General features: G+C 32.7%; 1 long non-coding RNA gene across 1 annotated transcript; it reads left to right on the top strand.

The window, feature by feature from the left end:
• The first annotated feature begins 8378 nt into the window (after window positions 1-8378).
• Window positions 8379-13443, top strand: LOC133196285 (uncharacterized). Its single transcript, XR_009722311.1, has 3 exons — window positions 8379-8447; window positions 8748-8890; window positions 13356-13443. It is a non-coding gene; the product is annotated as an uncharacterized LOC133196285 (long non-coding RNA).
• The last annotated feature ends 2189 nt before the right edge of the window (window positions 13444-15632 follow it).

Genomic DNA, 15632 nt, shown 5'->3' with positions numbered 1-15632 from the left:
TTCAATACCGGAATGGCAGCCCCCAGATTTCGCATGGCGGACATGCCTAGTTGAAGAAAAACAGACAGTTATGGAAAAAGTACGCACAGAATTGTTAGGAACGAAACAAATAGTTGTACCCATGACGTTCAACTATCTGCACATATACAACAAATGTCATGTTATTGTTTTGTTAGACCTGTAGCTGTGCAGTCCTGCAAGTGTAATATGCACATTATTGCTGCATGACACTGCAAGTGACAATCAAACTGCATACATATCAAGACAACTTTCCCATGGAAGGTGTCATAGGTCAGTTTTCAAGAGTAAGCAAGAAGTATTTATTAAGATATTGAGATTTTTATTTCGTACGAGTTTCACTTGGATGAACACAAAACCAAACCCTTAACTGTATTATTCGCAAAGACAGGAATTCATTTGGGGGCGGTGTGATGATTTATCTATCAAATGCTATTTCTGCCCGTCGTCGGGTAGATTTAGAACCTACAAATATTGAATGTATATGGATTGAAATAGAAAACCCTACCTCTAACTATCTTCTGTGCTGTATATACCGCCCACCACACACTGAAAATGTTTTCTGGAGAAATTTTTCCTGGTCCATAGATAAAGCAGTCGAATTATCCAATCGAATAATAATTGTTGGTGACATAAACACAGATTTTTTAAACATTCCTCCTTCACACCATATATACGACATCATCAACAACAATAACCTCACAAATAGAATCCATGAACCAACGAGAGTCACGAATACCACACGAACACTTATTGACCCCATTTTAACAACACAAAACATTGAAGCAAACGATTCAGGTGTTCTATATATAGACTCCTTTATAAGTGATCACAAAGCAACCTACATATCAATTTCACAAAACTACAATCTTAATCGTGCATATAAACGTAAAATATGGCAGTATAAAAATGCAGACATTGAAAAATTAAATAATTTAATTGAATCTTGTGATTGAGATGAGCTAATCTGTAATGCAGAAAACATAAACTCCGCTACTGAGCTTTTTTCTTCAAAATATTTGTCATATGTTAGTGAATGCATACCCGAACAAACAATTACTATAAGACCTCAAGACAAACCTTGGTTTGATTCCCTATTAAGAAAATTTATTAGAATACGAAATAGATTGCGAAATAAAGCGTTGAAAACTAAAAATGAGTCTGACTGGGCTAACTATCGTAAAATTAGGAATAAAGTTAATAATATGAAAAAGCATGCGCTGTCAAACTACTATGACAATATTGATATACAAATCAACGATGCAAATAAAAATAACAACAAATTATACTGGAAGCTAATGAAAGAAGCTTTCTGCACTAAACTTTCATCAGATATACTGCCCATTCACTATATATCCGAAAGTGGAAATAATGCAACAGCATTTTCTGATCTAGAAAAGGTTGAAATACTAAACAACTATTTCTCGTCTATTTCTAATATAGATGACAATGGCAATGAATTACCGAAAAAATATTCATTATGTAATGATAGGCTAAGTGATATTGTGATTCAAGAACAGGAAATAATTGATATGATATCTATACTTCCGGTAAACAAAGCTATAGGACCAGATTGCATAAGTCATAAAATGTTGAAAGCAACAATCCAGACTATTTCAAAACCATTATGTAAACTATTTAACAGGTCTCTAAAAGAAAAAGTTTTCCCATACCACTGGAAACTAGCTCATGTACTGCCTCTTTTCAAAAAAGACGACCCGTCTTTAACATCAAATTATAGACCAGTATCATTACTGAGCTGCGTAAGTAAAATTATGGAAAGAATAATTTTTAAGCATGTGTATAATTATTTACATACAAATGATTTGTTCTACAAATACCAGGCAGGTTTTCTACCTGGTCACTAAACCGTTTATCAATTGCTAGAAACATACCACAGTATTGCTAAAAATATTGATGAGGGAAAATCATGTTGTATGATATTTTGTGATTTATCAAAGGCTTTCGATAGAGTATGGCACAAGGGTCTTCTTTTTAAACTACAAACGTATGGAATTTCGGGCAATCTTTTTGAATGGTTTCAAAGTTACCTGAACAATCGTACTCAAAAAGTTATGTACAAAGATACTTTGTCTTCTAGCAAGGCTATTAATGCCGGGGTACCCCAAGGCTCAGTCCTTGGTCCCTTGTTATTTCTAATATACATAAATGATGTTTCAGAAAACATGTTATCACTTTGTAGATTATTTGCAAATGACAATTCAATACAAAGTTCTTCGTCAAATGTTGCTAACATAGAATATAATATTAATCACGATCTAGAAGTTTTAGATGAATGGTCTAAAAAATGGTTACTAAAATTTAATCCTTCAAAAACTAAAGCTATATTCTTTACACTTAAAAAAATTTGAGCTTCCAAAACTATATTTTCAACAATGTCAAATACAGTGTGTATCCACGCATAAACATCTTGGTCTACTTTTTTCACAAGACTTAGGTTGGTCTGAATATATTAATAGCATAGTAAATACTGCATATAAAAAAACTTGGTCTTTTGAAAAAACTCAAATTCACTCTTGGACGTAACACACTTTCTAAAATGTACATAGCTTTTGTTAGGCCTCACCTTGAATATGCATCCGTTGTCTGGGATGGATGTACACAATATGATATTGAAAAATTAGAAAAAGTTCAGCTTACTGCCGCACGAATCATTACAGGTCTCCCCATTTTTGTTTCTAGTGAATCGCTCTATTCAGAAACGGGATGGGAACCTCTCGTAGAGAGAAGGAAGAAAGCTAAATTAACTACAATGTTTAAAATACATAATAACACTGTCCCTGATTACTTAAAAGAGATTTTCCCAAATACTCGAGGGAACATTTCATCATACAATACTCGTAATACAGAAAACTACACAATTCCGAAATGTAGACTTGAAATCTTTAAAAAATCCTTTGTCCCAGACGTAATTAATAACTGGAATTCTCTCAATCTGGGAGTAAGGGAATTAAAGTCCATCAATCAATTTAAGAAAAGTATTTGTACACCATCCTCTAAACCTCTCTCTTATTTTTCATATGGAAAACGTTTTTGGAATATAATTCACACTGAATTAAGACACAACTGTATCTTAAATAGCGACTTGTATCGGAGAAATATAATTTCTTCCCCCAAATGTACTTGCGGCCAAACTGAAGACATTTATCATTTTTTCTTTGTATGCAAGAAATATGAACGTCCAAGAAATGACTTAATAAACACTATTCTTCAACTTAACCAGCAAAATATAATAGATACTCATTTTTTTATTGTGCCGAAACGAATCTTTGTCTACCGATGTAAATATTAAAATTTTCTGTAGTGTCCAGAAATTTATTCGAGAATCAGATAGATTCTAATTTAAAACAGTGTCTTTGATTTCAATATGTATATGCAGAATGAAAATTTTAAATGTTTTATCAAATATGAAAGCTTCTTGTTCAATAAACATTGTAATCAGTGTATATGTAACATTAGAGCTCTGGTAGATTACTCTGAGTATGTGTCTTTATAATTTTCATATATATTACATGTACAACATAAAATTTCGTAAATTATCTCAATTTACTTATTATGACAATCATTCACTGTTTGTATAATAAGGAGAGGATTTATTAAGTTGAAAGAACTTGTATCCAATCCTTTTGTATGTATTATTACAAAAAAATATGTTCAAATCAAATCATTTTTAGATAACATTTTAGACATATAGAATATGTCCAATCTACAAGCTACATTTGTAGAATGCCATGTGGTTTTAATTACATTTGGATATAAATATCTGAAACAATCTACAAGTTGAAAATCATTAATAATATTTCTTAAAATTTCACTACCTATAGTGCCATAATTAGGATTTCCTCCGATTTTATCTAATTTAGTATTTAAAACGCAATTAAAGTCTCCGCCTAAAGTTAAATGTTTATTACATAGAAGTAGAGGATACAAATCTTCAAAAAATGTTATTCTATCGTTTTCATTATTTGGAGCGTATACATTAAAGATTCTATATTGAATTTCATTATATGTAATGTCTATAAAAATCAATCTGCCTTCCATGTCTAAATGAAATTTATGAACTGTAATGTCTTGATTTAAAATTATTATACCTACTCCTCTACTTCTATTGGAACCAAAACTGAAATAACATTTATTTGTATTAAACATTGACTTAATTGTTTGTAGATTATTAATATTTGTGAAATGTGTTTCCTGAAGCATTACGATAGAGATTTTTTCTTTTAAACAGTGTGACAAAAGTTCAAATTTAGACGGGGCGTTTAATAGTCCATTGATATTGAGGGTAGCTATCCTAGTAACCATTGTTATATATTGAAAGGAAAATCAAGGACGAACCGAGGTAGTAAAACAGGTGTAGAGAACAATAGTAACAGATCGTATGAATGAACTAAGAATTGTATTCAGGAAAAAATACAAAATATACAATCAATAATTAAGTCGAAGGACTTTCGCAAAGATACGTGTTGCTTTTTTTTTTTTTATCGAATGACTAGTTTGGGTATGCGAAAAAGATCCAAATAAAAAGAACACTGATGAGTGGATTTTTTTTTTGTTTGCAAGAGAATTTCTACTGTTTACCATAATAAGAATTTAACTGCATTTTATTGTACTTCAATACAATGCAATGTCAATCAATAAAATGAAGTCCATTTTTGTTTTACATTACAGTATTGAAAATAAGGTGTAAATTAACATATTTTCTAATATAATTTTATTTTTAAAAAAGTTTTGAAAAACAAACTGGATGGAATATTTTCATTCACATGTTCTCTTTCATATGAATCTAAATTAACAATGCAGTAATAATGTCGAAGGATTTTTCGACAAATTTTTTCATTGTTGTGTATTATTTTATGCAACGCCTAGTTTGGGTATATGAAAGATTGAAAAAGAGAGAAATCTTGTGTTTGACTGATGAGTGTAAATTTTGAGAGTGATGCAGATAAGCACCAGGAAGGATAAACAGAATATATTCTGACAACAGTACTTAGTGCTAAGTTCTCATCAAAGAACAGTTACTTTTGCTGATTTTTTTTTTATTGAAAGACTGATATGGATATATGCGAAACATCCCGAGGAAAATTGGAGTGTCGAGTGAAGTCCTTTAATTGCAAGCCAATTAATTTGGCTTTCAATAAAAATATAATTGTCCTACATGTACAATACATTGCATTGTAATGTTTGATGTACTGTCTAATTAAAACATACTTGGTCAATTTTTATTATTAGGCAAAACAGTGAAAAAAAAACTTTCCTGTTTGACTGATGAGTGAGACTCAAACAAAGCGCCGATGACTTTGAAGAACAATCAAAGACGCTTTTCAATAATGCTTAGCAGTACTTGTTTAGTGAGATAAGCTCACCCTAAGTCCTTTACACGCGACATTACCCGTAACCGTTATTTACTCTGACTTTAACACATGGTCATTTGTGAATGTCTGTCTAACGTCTTATATATAGTATACAAGCTTGTTACTCGTTAGCATTGCTTAAATATTTACATAATATAAAGCAGAATTCAATGATCGTTTTGTCTACGTTGTTCAAAGGGACATAATTTGAGTTATCGAACTTTGAAACAAAACTTACATTATGCAAATTTCCAAATAAACATTCAATCACATGGACAAATTGTATATAAAAGCTGTCTTTGGAGGGTGGATGGTGGGGTATATTTCTAATACATTGACAAGTAAAATAATTGTGCTTGTTTAAATACAAGTAGAATTGCACCATACTGCACTCTGCTGCAATACAATGCGATACATTGTGATGCCTGCCAAATTGTCCAATCAAAATTAACTTTAAGTTAGTCTTTTTTTTTTTTCTTAATTGAATTTAAAAACTGATTGAATACACACTTTTTTTCATTTTATGCTTTGAAAAAAAGGTTTCAAAAACAGACTAGAGAGCATTTCTTTTATTCTCATATTCTTAAATATTTGTTTTCTTTGATATGAATCAAAATTAACAATCAGTAATTAAGTCGAAGACTTTCGCAAAGTTAAGTGTTGCTGGGTTTTTGTTTTTTTTTTTTTATCAAATGACTAGTTTGGGTATGCGCAAAAGATCCAAAGAAAATGAACACTCTTTTTTGACTGATGAGTGGATTTTTTTTGTTTGCAAGAGAATTTATACTGTTTACCATAATAAGAATTTAACTGCATTTTATTGTACTTCACTACAATGCAATGTCAATCAATAAAATGAAGTCCATTTTTGTTTTACATTACAGTATTGAAAATAAGGTGTAAATTAACATATTTTGTAATATATTTTTATTTTTAAAAAAGTTTTGAAAAACAGACTGGATGGAATATTTTCATTCACATTTTCTTATATGATTGTTCTCTTTCATATGAATCTAAATTAACAATGCAGTAATAATATCGAATGATTTTTTGACAGTTTTTTTCATTGCTGTATATTATTCTATGCAACGCCTAGTTTGGGTATATGAAAGATTGAAAAAGAGAGAAATCTCGTGTTTGACTGATGAGTGTAAATTTTGAGAGTGATGCAGATAAGCACCAGGAAGGATAAACAGAATATATTCTGATAACAGTACTTAGTGCTAAGTTCTCATCAAAGAACAGTTACTTTTGCTGATTTTTTTTTTTTATTGAAAGACTGAATTGTTATATGCGAAACATCCCGAGGAAAATTGGAGTGTCGAATGAAGTCTTTAATTGCAAGCCAATTAATTTTGCTTTTAAATAAAAATATAACTGCCCTATGTGTACAATACATTGCATTGTAATGCTTGATGTACTGTCTAATTAAAACATACTTGGTCAATTTTTATTATTAGGCAAAACAGTGAAAAAAAACTTTCCTGTTTGACTGATGAGTGAGAATTTTAAGACTCTAACAAAACGCCGATGACTTTGTAGAACAATCAAAGACGCTTTTCAATAATGCTTAGCAGTACTTGTTTAGTGAGATAAGCTCACCCTAAGTCCTTTACATGCGACATTACCCGTAAAGCTCCAAATTTCGCCGTAAATTATCAAAAAAAGCGAAGATTAATTAAGTAGATAGTGATTTTTTTTAAACCCCACTCATTTCTGTTTAAAATCTTGAAAATCTTTCAGAAAATTCTGGAAACGCATTTTTATAGGACATGTTTTTAAAAGAAACAGATTATAGCAATTTCCTGTTTTAATACTGCCAATTTTATCTATAAAACCGGTTCTTCCCTATAACCTTAGAATGGGTCAATCTACACCACGTGTCTTGCATTTAAATCACAATAACATTAGTAGGGGTGATGGAGATAATATTAAAAGAAGCAACTGCTCGCGCGATAAATAATTGCGATCATAATAAATTACATTCACACATATGCGATGCAAGAAGAAAAACGTGTCAATGAAAGCATGGACCGTCAATACCAAATTTTTATATTTTTTTTTTTTGTTTAACATAAACTAATTATAGATAAAATTAAAATGAATTCCACATGCAAAATAGATGAAGAATGTCTGGTAGCAAAATGAGGGATCCTATCAAAGAAATGAAAAGCCATTGATGACATGTACAGAAATTTTAGATAGAAGGTCTATTTTGTTTATCCCTATATCTGTAACGCAAATGGGCACTGTTGAAGTTGTTGTTTTTGCCTATAAAATTCATCATTTCTAGGTACATGGAGCAATGACTACTAAACGTTCCAGAATGTTTCTATGGGGTCTTGACTACAGTATAGTAAAAAAATTTATAGATCCGAGATCTGATTTAAAATTTTGAGAAATCTTCTACTGTTATGTCGCCGTTGCGCTTAGAAAGGGGGGATTAGATCTACCTCACGCTCAGCAATTTTGCTTTGGATAAGTTTTGGCGTGAACTGAAGTCAATTATTATTACGCTAAAAATTGAATTACCCGTACTAAAGTGTACATACCATCATTTATGCAATAATAGAGTGCATTTCGTATGGTTTCTGCAGTAATATGCTCTGCATGGAAAGTTATGATTTCAATGAGATACATAACGTCACAATATTGATGACGTCACAAAAGTGAGCTGTCATACGTTCTCAGTTGTCAACAAACATTGTAGTGAAGGAAAAGGCAGGAAGATTTTGGTAAGATTTTCTATGATTTTTATAGAAACATAATTATCGTTTTAGTTTGAGCTGAAATTTAGAACGCATATTTAACTCCAAAATTAAAGTAATCGATTTTGTTCAGAGTAATCAAGCTCTAAAATTTTGTTTCACTGAAAATATACCAGAGACTGAGGAGAAGGGGGTATCTATTCAATTTTAGAACATACTTTGTTCATTTCCTTAGCTGTGCGTTGAAACTTTTTTTTTTATATTTTAGAAAACAGAGGATAAGTTGCAAATACTGAAATTCGATAAACAGTGGTATGTTATGGTGGAGGACCATGAGATGTGTCAGGTAATTTCAGACTACGTGTATTATTTATTTATTTTATTTATTTATTTATTTATTTATTTATTTATTTATTTATTTATTTATTTATTTATTATAGTGACTTGTGTAATACATCATGAAATACTTAAATACAAAAAAGACAAGTACTTTACACCCGGCCCTTTGGACCTATAAATCTTACATTTTCCCTCACGGTCTATAATTATGTATGTACAATATTGTGTAAATCGTTAACTTATTTATTTTGCTCCTGAGAATGATATAATATGTCTATCGGAATAACATTTTTCACTACTGTCACAGACCGAAGTCCAAATCAACTGATAGTTTGGTGATACAGCATTTGTCCATCGTAAGACACTTTTGTTCCAGTATCGAACCATATTTGTCCAGCATCGATAATGACTAGAAATGCTCTTGTTGGTCAATCTGCACGGTTTGTCGAGGTATGATTCGAGGTGTATGTCATGTATTCTAATATGAGGACAATGTTTACAAACTTGGAAGGATTTGTGTGGTTAAATGGGGAATGCATGAAATAGATCTGTCATAAATATCCGATCAGCAGTCAGGCATATGTATTAGATTAAGTCAAAAATAAGCGCTCAAATAACTTTGAAGATCTTTTTAATTTTCACTTCATGAAGTGTAATATCAGGCCGTCTTAAGTGTATCGCAAATATCGTACAGAATTCGAAAAGCAGAGACTGTGATCTATCGAACACCTCCTAAATATTCGAAGCGATGCTGCATGTCTCTCACAATTTTATATCCCCCCCCCCCCCTTACCAATATAAAAAAAAAATAAATAATTAAAACAACAATCTTAGCCAGACTTTTAGCCAGTTTCTTAAACTGAAATATCTTAATCTATCTGTTTGAAAAATTTAATCTCGAAAATGCGATTGACGAAACAATTTGGGTAGAAATAGACCTGAAACATCAAAAGTTGAATTCTGGAACAGACTAGAAATTTCTATTGGAAGAGCTTTAGATGAATCTAATAATCTAGTATTAAATGGGGATTGGAATATAGATTTCAGTAAAAAGCTTCCAACCCATGTAAATGATATAGTTATGACATATAACTTTACAAACTACATTACCGAGCCAACAACAGTGACAAATATGGCATCAACTTGTATTGACCCCATACTTATTACAGATACCCTTGATTGCCTTGAATGAGGAACTATCGATATAGATAAATCTATAAGTGATCACAAAGCAACCTATATAATACTCAAACTTGATACAGCGATCCAAAATACGTATGTCCGAAAGATTTTCCTGTACAAAAATGCAAATTTTGACCAATTTAGAAATGAAATGAGTGAAACGAATTGGGGTGAAATTTTAAATGGCGAAGATGTTGACGTCGATGTAGTAAAGTTTAACGAAAAACTTTCAGAATTGGTGAATGAACATATCCCACAAAAAGATGTAGTAGTAAGACCGGACGATAAATCTTGGTTTAATTCTGAAATTCGGAAAGAAATAAACTTGCGCGAAAAATATAGAAAAGCTTACAGAAAATCTAAAAAAGAGAAAGATAAAGAAAAATACCGTTGAATCATTTGAATTGCACAAACTCAAAAACTTATTGGCAGATAGTTCGCAGATTATTGAAAGATTCTAAGCCATCACATTCGGTTCCTCCACTAAAAAATCTAGAAGATAATGCCTATGTATTTACAGACGAAGGAAAATGTGAATTACTGAATGCTTATTTTTGTAAAGTTTCTTCTAATGACAACATAGATAAAGACCTTTCCGAATTCGAATCAAGGACAGAGGCTAAACTTGAAAATGTAACAATAAACGAAAATGAAATTATCGATATTATCGAAATTTTAGATTCTAAAAAAGCCTCCGGTCCCGACAATTTCAGTCATATTTCGATAAAAGAAATAAGAAATGAAATTGCAATCCCGCTAGAAATTATGTTTAATAAATCTCTGAGAACTGGGAAATTTCCATGTGTTTGGAAACATGCTAGTGTAGTTCCTGTCTTTAAAAAGGGTGAGAAATCAAACCCATCCAATTACAGACCAATTTCCTTATTGAGTTGTATTGGGAAAATTTTTGAAAGAGTAATGTTTAAATACATTTATAATCATTTATTATCACATAAACTGTTATATAACCTACAAGCTGGATTTATGCGTAACCATTCAACGGTTACCCAATTAATAGAAATTTATCATAATATCTGTATTGCTTTAGACAATAAAGAAGTCACGTGCTTTGCCTTTTGTGATATTAGTAAGGCATTTGACACAGTTTGGTTGAAAGTTTTAAAATATAAATTGGAAAAATATGGGTTTGTGGGAGAGATTCTTGCGTGGTTAAATAATTATCTTACTTGTCGATCACAACAGGTCAAAATAAAATCACCAAGTTCTTCAGTGGGAAGAACCAAAGCAGGAGTTCCCCAGGGTTCTGTTCTTGGGCCTTTACTTTTTTTAGTTTATATAAATGATCTGCCATGTGGACTCTCGGGTCTCTCTAGACTATTTGCAGATGATACACCTCTAAAAACTTGCAGGACTTAGAAAGATTTACTAACTATGATTTAGAAAAAAATTAATGAATTGTCAAAAAACTGGCTTGTAAAATTTAATCCTGATAAGACCAAAATATTAATATTTGGTTGAAGAGAAGATGAATTATCCAATTTACGTTTTAAGTTTGACAATCAAGAAATAATCCCATCCTGGACTTACGTTTTCAAATTCTGGCAAATGGACAAATCATATCGATAACATTATTTTAAAAAAAGACTTCAAAAGAAATTGCAGTTCTTCGTAAATTAAAATTAACATTGAATCGTGATTTTTTAACTACGATATATATTACATTTATTAGACCCCTATTTGAATATGCATCAGAAGTATGGGATAATATTTCCGCAGTTGACTGTAATAGGCTGGAGAAGTTACAATTAGAAGCTGCACGTATTGTCACTGGCCTTCCTATTTACACTCCTCGCAAGTCTCTATATTTCGAAACAGGATGGGAAACACTTGCCTATAGACGAGAAAAGCGAAAACTATGTTTAATGTTTAAAATAAAACATGGTCTCGCTCCAGAATATTTGTTAAATCTATTACCTCCTGATGTCTCACAAACTACCCATTATGATTTACGTAATTGTAATAATATTGCTATTCCCCAATATAGAACAAACCTACTAAAAAATTCATTCTTTCCATCTACAACAAGCATTCTGAGAGTATTGCATTAGCAATACTAGTCCCCTACCGGCAAGTGTAATCTGGTTCCCGTTAAAAATTGAAAATGCCATAATTCCGTCAAAAATCAATGAAGCGGGACGAAATGCAAACTTGATCTATAACTAATCAAGGTAAAGTCACATACCAAAAATCAGCTCAATATCTGAAAGCGTTTAGAAGAAAATTGCGGAAAACCCTTAAAAATTGAAAAGGCCGTAATTCCGTCAAAAATCAATGAAGCGGAACGAAATGCAAACTTGATCTGTAAATCATCAAGATACACTTACATACCAAAAATCAGCTCAATATCTGCAAGCGTTTAGAGGAAAAGTGCGGAAAACCAAGTGGGACAGACTGACAGACAGACAGAGGGACAGACGGACAGACAGACAGACAGACAGAAGGACGGACAGACTCAGAGGAAACCTATAGTCCCCTCCGGTTTCACCGGTAGGGGACTAATAACAGTATGGAATGCTTGCCTACAGAGATTAGAAACCTCGATACTGTAAATGCTTTCAAAAAAAGACTTTTTAAAGGTGAATCTCCCCCAAATTATTTTTCTTATGGTGATAAAAAAAACAACTCAATTTTAACTAGAATGAGACACAATGTAAGCATCCTTAAGTCAGATTTAAATTAAGGTTAGGCTTTCAGATAACACTCGGTGTTCTTGTGGATATATCAATGAAAACACTGAACACTTCTTCCTGTACTGTAAAAATTATGCTGAAATAAGAACAGAATTATTTCACACCATAAAAAATAACAAAGGAGCAATAAATCTGGACATAATTCTATTTCGGGACCCAAATTTGGGTCAACAAAATAGTATCAACATTGTTAAAGCCGTACATAAGTATATAAAAAAATCCAAAAGATTTTTATGAATAACCAGCGTAACTATTTTGAATCTGTTACAACCCCTTCCTTCTCTCCTTGCACTCCTATTCCATTCCTTTCTAATTTCTCTGCACCTTTTTTTCCTTTCTTTCATTTGTTGGTTGTACATCACGTGTATCTGTTTTTGTCATTTTGTTTGTGTTGGAGAGGACAATCGAAGTTGGAATAACTTGTGCCCAATCCCATTGATTGTGTTTCAATAAAATATGTTTAAATCAAAATCATTTAATTTTTTCCCTGTAATTTCTCTCCTAACTTTTATTCCCTTTTTAGTCCCCTACCGGTGAAACCGGAGGGGACTATAGGTTTCCTCCGAGTCTGTCCGTCCGTCTGTCTGTCTAGCTGTCTATCCGTCCGTCTGTCTGTCTGTCCCTCTGTCTGTCTGTCAGTCTGTCCCATCTTGGTTTTCAGCACTTTTTTTCTAAATACTTGCAGATACTGAGCTGATATTTGGTGTGTAAGTGTATATTAATGAGTAACAGATCAAGTTTGAATTTCGTTCCGCTTCATTGATGTTTGAGGGAATTACGGTCTTTTTTAATTTTTAAGGGTTTTCCGCACTTTTTTTCTAAACGCTTGCAGATATTGAGCTGATTTTTGGTATGTAAGTGTATCTTGATGAGTTACAGATCAAGTTTGCATTATGTCCCGCTTCAATGACTTTTTGACGGAATTACAGCATTTCTAATTTTTAATGGGAACCAGATTACACTTGCCGGTAGGGGACTAGGAATTGCTAATGCAATACTTTCAGAATGCTTGTTATTTTCAGGTGACACATAGAACATTTTTCCAAACTATGAAGAAAAGGCTCAGGAAGTTGTTCTTCAGTTGTTGTATTAAGCGAAGAAAGGACTGTGAAATGTTTTAAATATATGTTCCTGTTTTTTTTGTCCCCTACCGGTGAAACCGGAGGGGACTATAGGTTTCCTCTGAGTCTGTCCGTCCGTCTGTCTGTCCGTCTGTCTAGCTGTCTGTCTGTCTGTCCCTCTGTCTGTCTGTCAGTCTGTCCCATCTTGGTTTTCCGCACTTTTTCTTAAACGCTTGCAGATATTGAGCTGATTTTTGGTGTGTGAGTGTATCTTGATGAGTTACAGATCAAGTTTGCATTTCGTTCCGCTTCATTGATTTTTGACGGAATTACGGCCTTTTCAATTTTTAAGGGTTTTCCGCAATTTTCTTCTAAACGCTTGAAGATATTGAGCTGATTTTTGGTATGTGACTTTACCTTGATTAGTTATAGATCAAGTTTGCATTTCGTCCCACTTCATTAATTTTTGACGGAATTATGGCATTTTCAATTCTTAACGGGAACCAGATTACACTTGCCGGTAGGGGGCTAGTATTGCTAATGCAATACTCTCAGAATGTTTTTTTTTTAATTTGAATTACTCTTTGCATTATTTTTTTTAAATCAATCATCCCTAAAATATAAACATATATACAAAAAATAGTGATGTGTTTTCTTCTTTTTCGCATCTGTTCACTATGTATATTGTGTTATTAAAATGTTGTTATCCATGAAAAAAAAATGGGGGAAAAAACACATGTGAACTTTTTCAAAATCTTACATCTGCATGGAGATTCAAAGTAATGAATCTGGGGGAAGGGGTAGTACATGTTTCAAGCAGTTTCGAAGAATTTCGTCGCAAGATCCCCCGAATTTTCAGATTATCGTAGAAAGATTACACTCACCCAAAAATGTACCTTTCCTACAATAACAAGAGGCCCATGGGCCACATCGCTCACCTGAGCACATTGGCTAGGCAAAAGCACAAATCAGTTCAGTATTGAAAAGATTACCGGGGGGGGGGGGGGGGGCTTGAATTTTAAACTACCTGATGATGCTTCCATGTCAATATAACAACTTTGTTGTACTTGAGAAGATTTTTAAAAAAAAATTCCCATATATTCCTTTGTCAAAATTTGATCCCCAATTGTGGCTCCTCCCTATCCAAGGGGTCATCATTTGAACAAAATTGAATCTACACTACCTGAGGATGCTTCCATATCAATATGACTAAACATAGCTTTTCTGTTCTTGAGAAGAAATATTTTTTCTATATATTCTTATGTAAAACTTTTGATCCCCCATTGGGCCCCACCCTACCCCCCGGGGTCATGATTTGATCAAACTTGAATCTACACTATCTGAGGATGCTTCCATATAAATGACTCATCATGGCTTTGCTGTTCTTGAGAAGAAGATTTTTAAAGATTTTTCCTATATATTTCAATGTAAAACTTTGATCCTCAATTGTGGCCCCGCCCTACCCCCAGGGGTCATGATTTGAACAAATTTGAATCTACACTACCTGAGGATGCTTCCACATGAGTTTCATCTTTCCTGGCCCTGTGGTTCTTGAGAAGAAGATTTTTAAAAGATGCTATTAATTTTTCACTAATTCTTTATTATCTCCCTTTGAAAGAGGGCGTGGCCCTTCATTTGAACAAACTTGAATCCCCTTCACCCAAGGATGCTTTGTGGCAAGTTTGGTTGAAATTGGCCCAGTGGTTCTGGAGAAGAAGTCGAAAATGTGAAAAGTTTACAGACAGACGGACGGACAGACGGACTACAGACAAAATGTGATCAGACAAGCTCACTTGAGCTTTCAGCTCAGGTGAGCTAAAATGAATATTCGATGAGATATTTAAGTTTAAAGAAGATTGGTAGCCATTTATTAGCGATGTTGAGTTTGCAGTGATAACACGGTGGACATCCGACTTTACAATCATCGCAAAAAGTTGTACAGTAACTGTGCATGAACATAATGTCAGCCTCACATATTTAGTCATTTCCCCTTTCTTTATCAAGAATTATTGTAAATGTTCAGATTTTTTTAAATTTAGATTTATATTAATTTAGTTTTTTGTAATAATTATTTTCCTAGGTACCTTACACATCTTCAATCCCCAAATTTTCAAAGCAAAACAGCGACGTAGAGTATTTTTCTAACCTTCAAACCAGACTTCGAATCGACAAAAAAATTCAAAGGTATTGTAGACAAAACTCTAAAGAAACTTTCTGGAAAGTTTGATTGTAATTGCC

The sequence above is a fragment of the Saccostrea echinata genome, unplaced genomic scaffold, assembly GCF_033153115.1.
Source record: "Saccostrea echinata isolate AGI-Se365-2 ecotype Australia unplaced genomic scaffold, CSIRO_AGI_Sech_v1 ptg000030l, whole genome shotgun sequence".
NCBI lineage: Eukaryota > Metazoa > Mollusca > Bivalvia > Ostreida > Ostreidae > Saccostrea > Saccostrea echinata.
The sequence above is the reverse complement of the archived record's forward strand: the minus strand, read 5'-3'. Positions and strand labels throughout refer to the sequence as shown.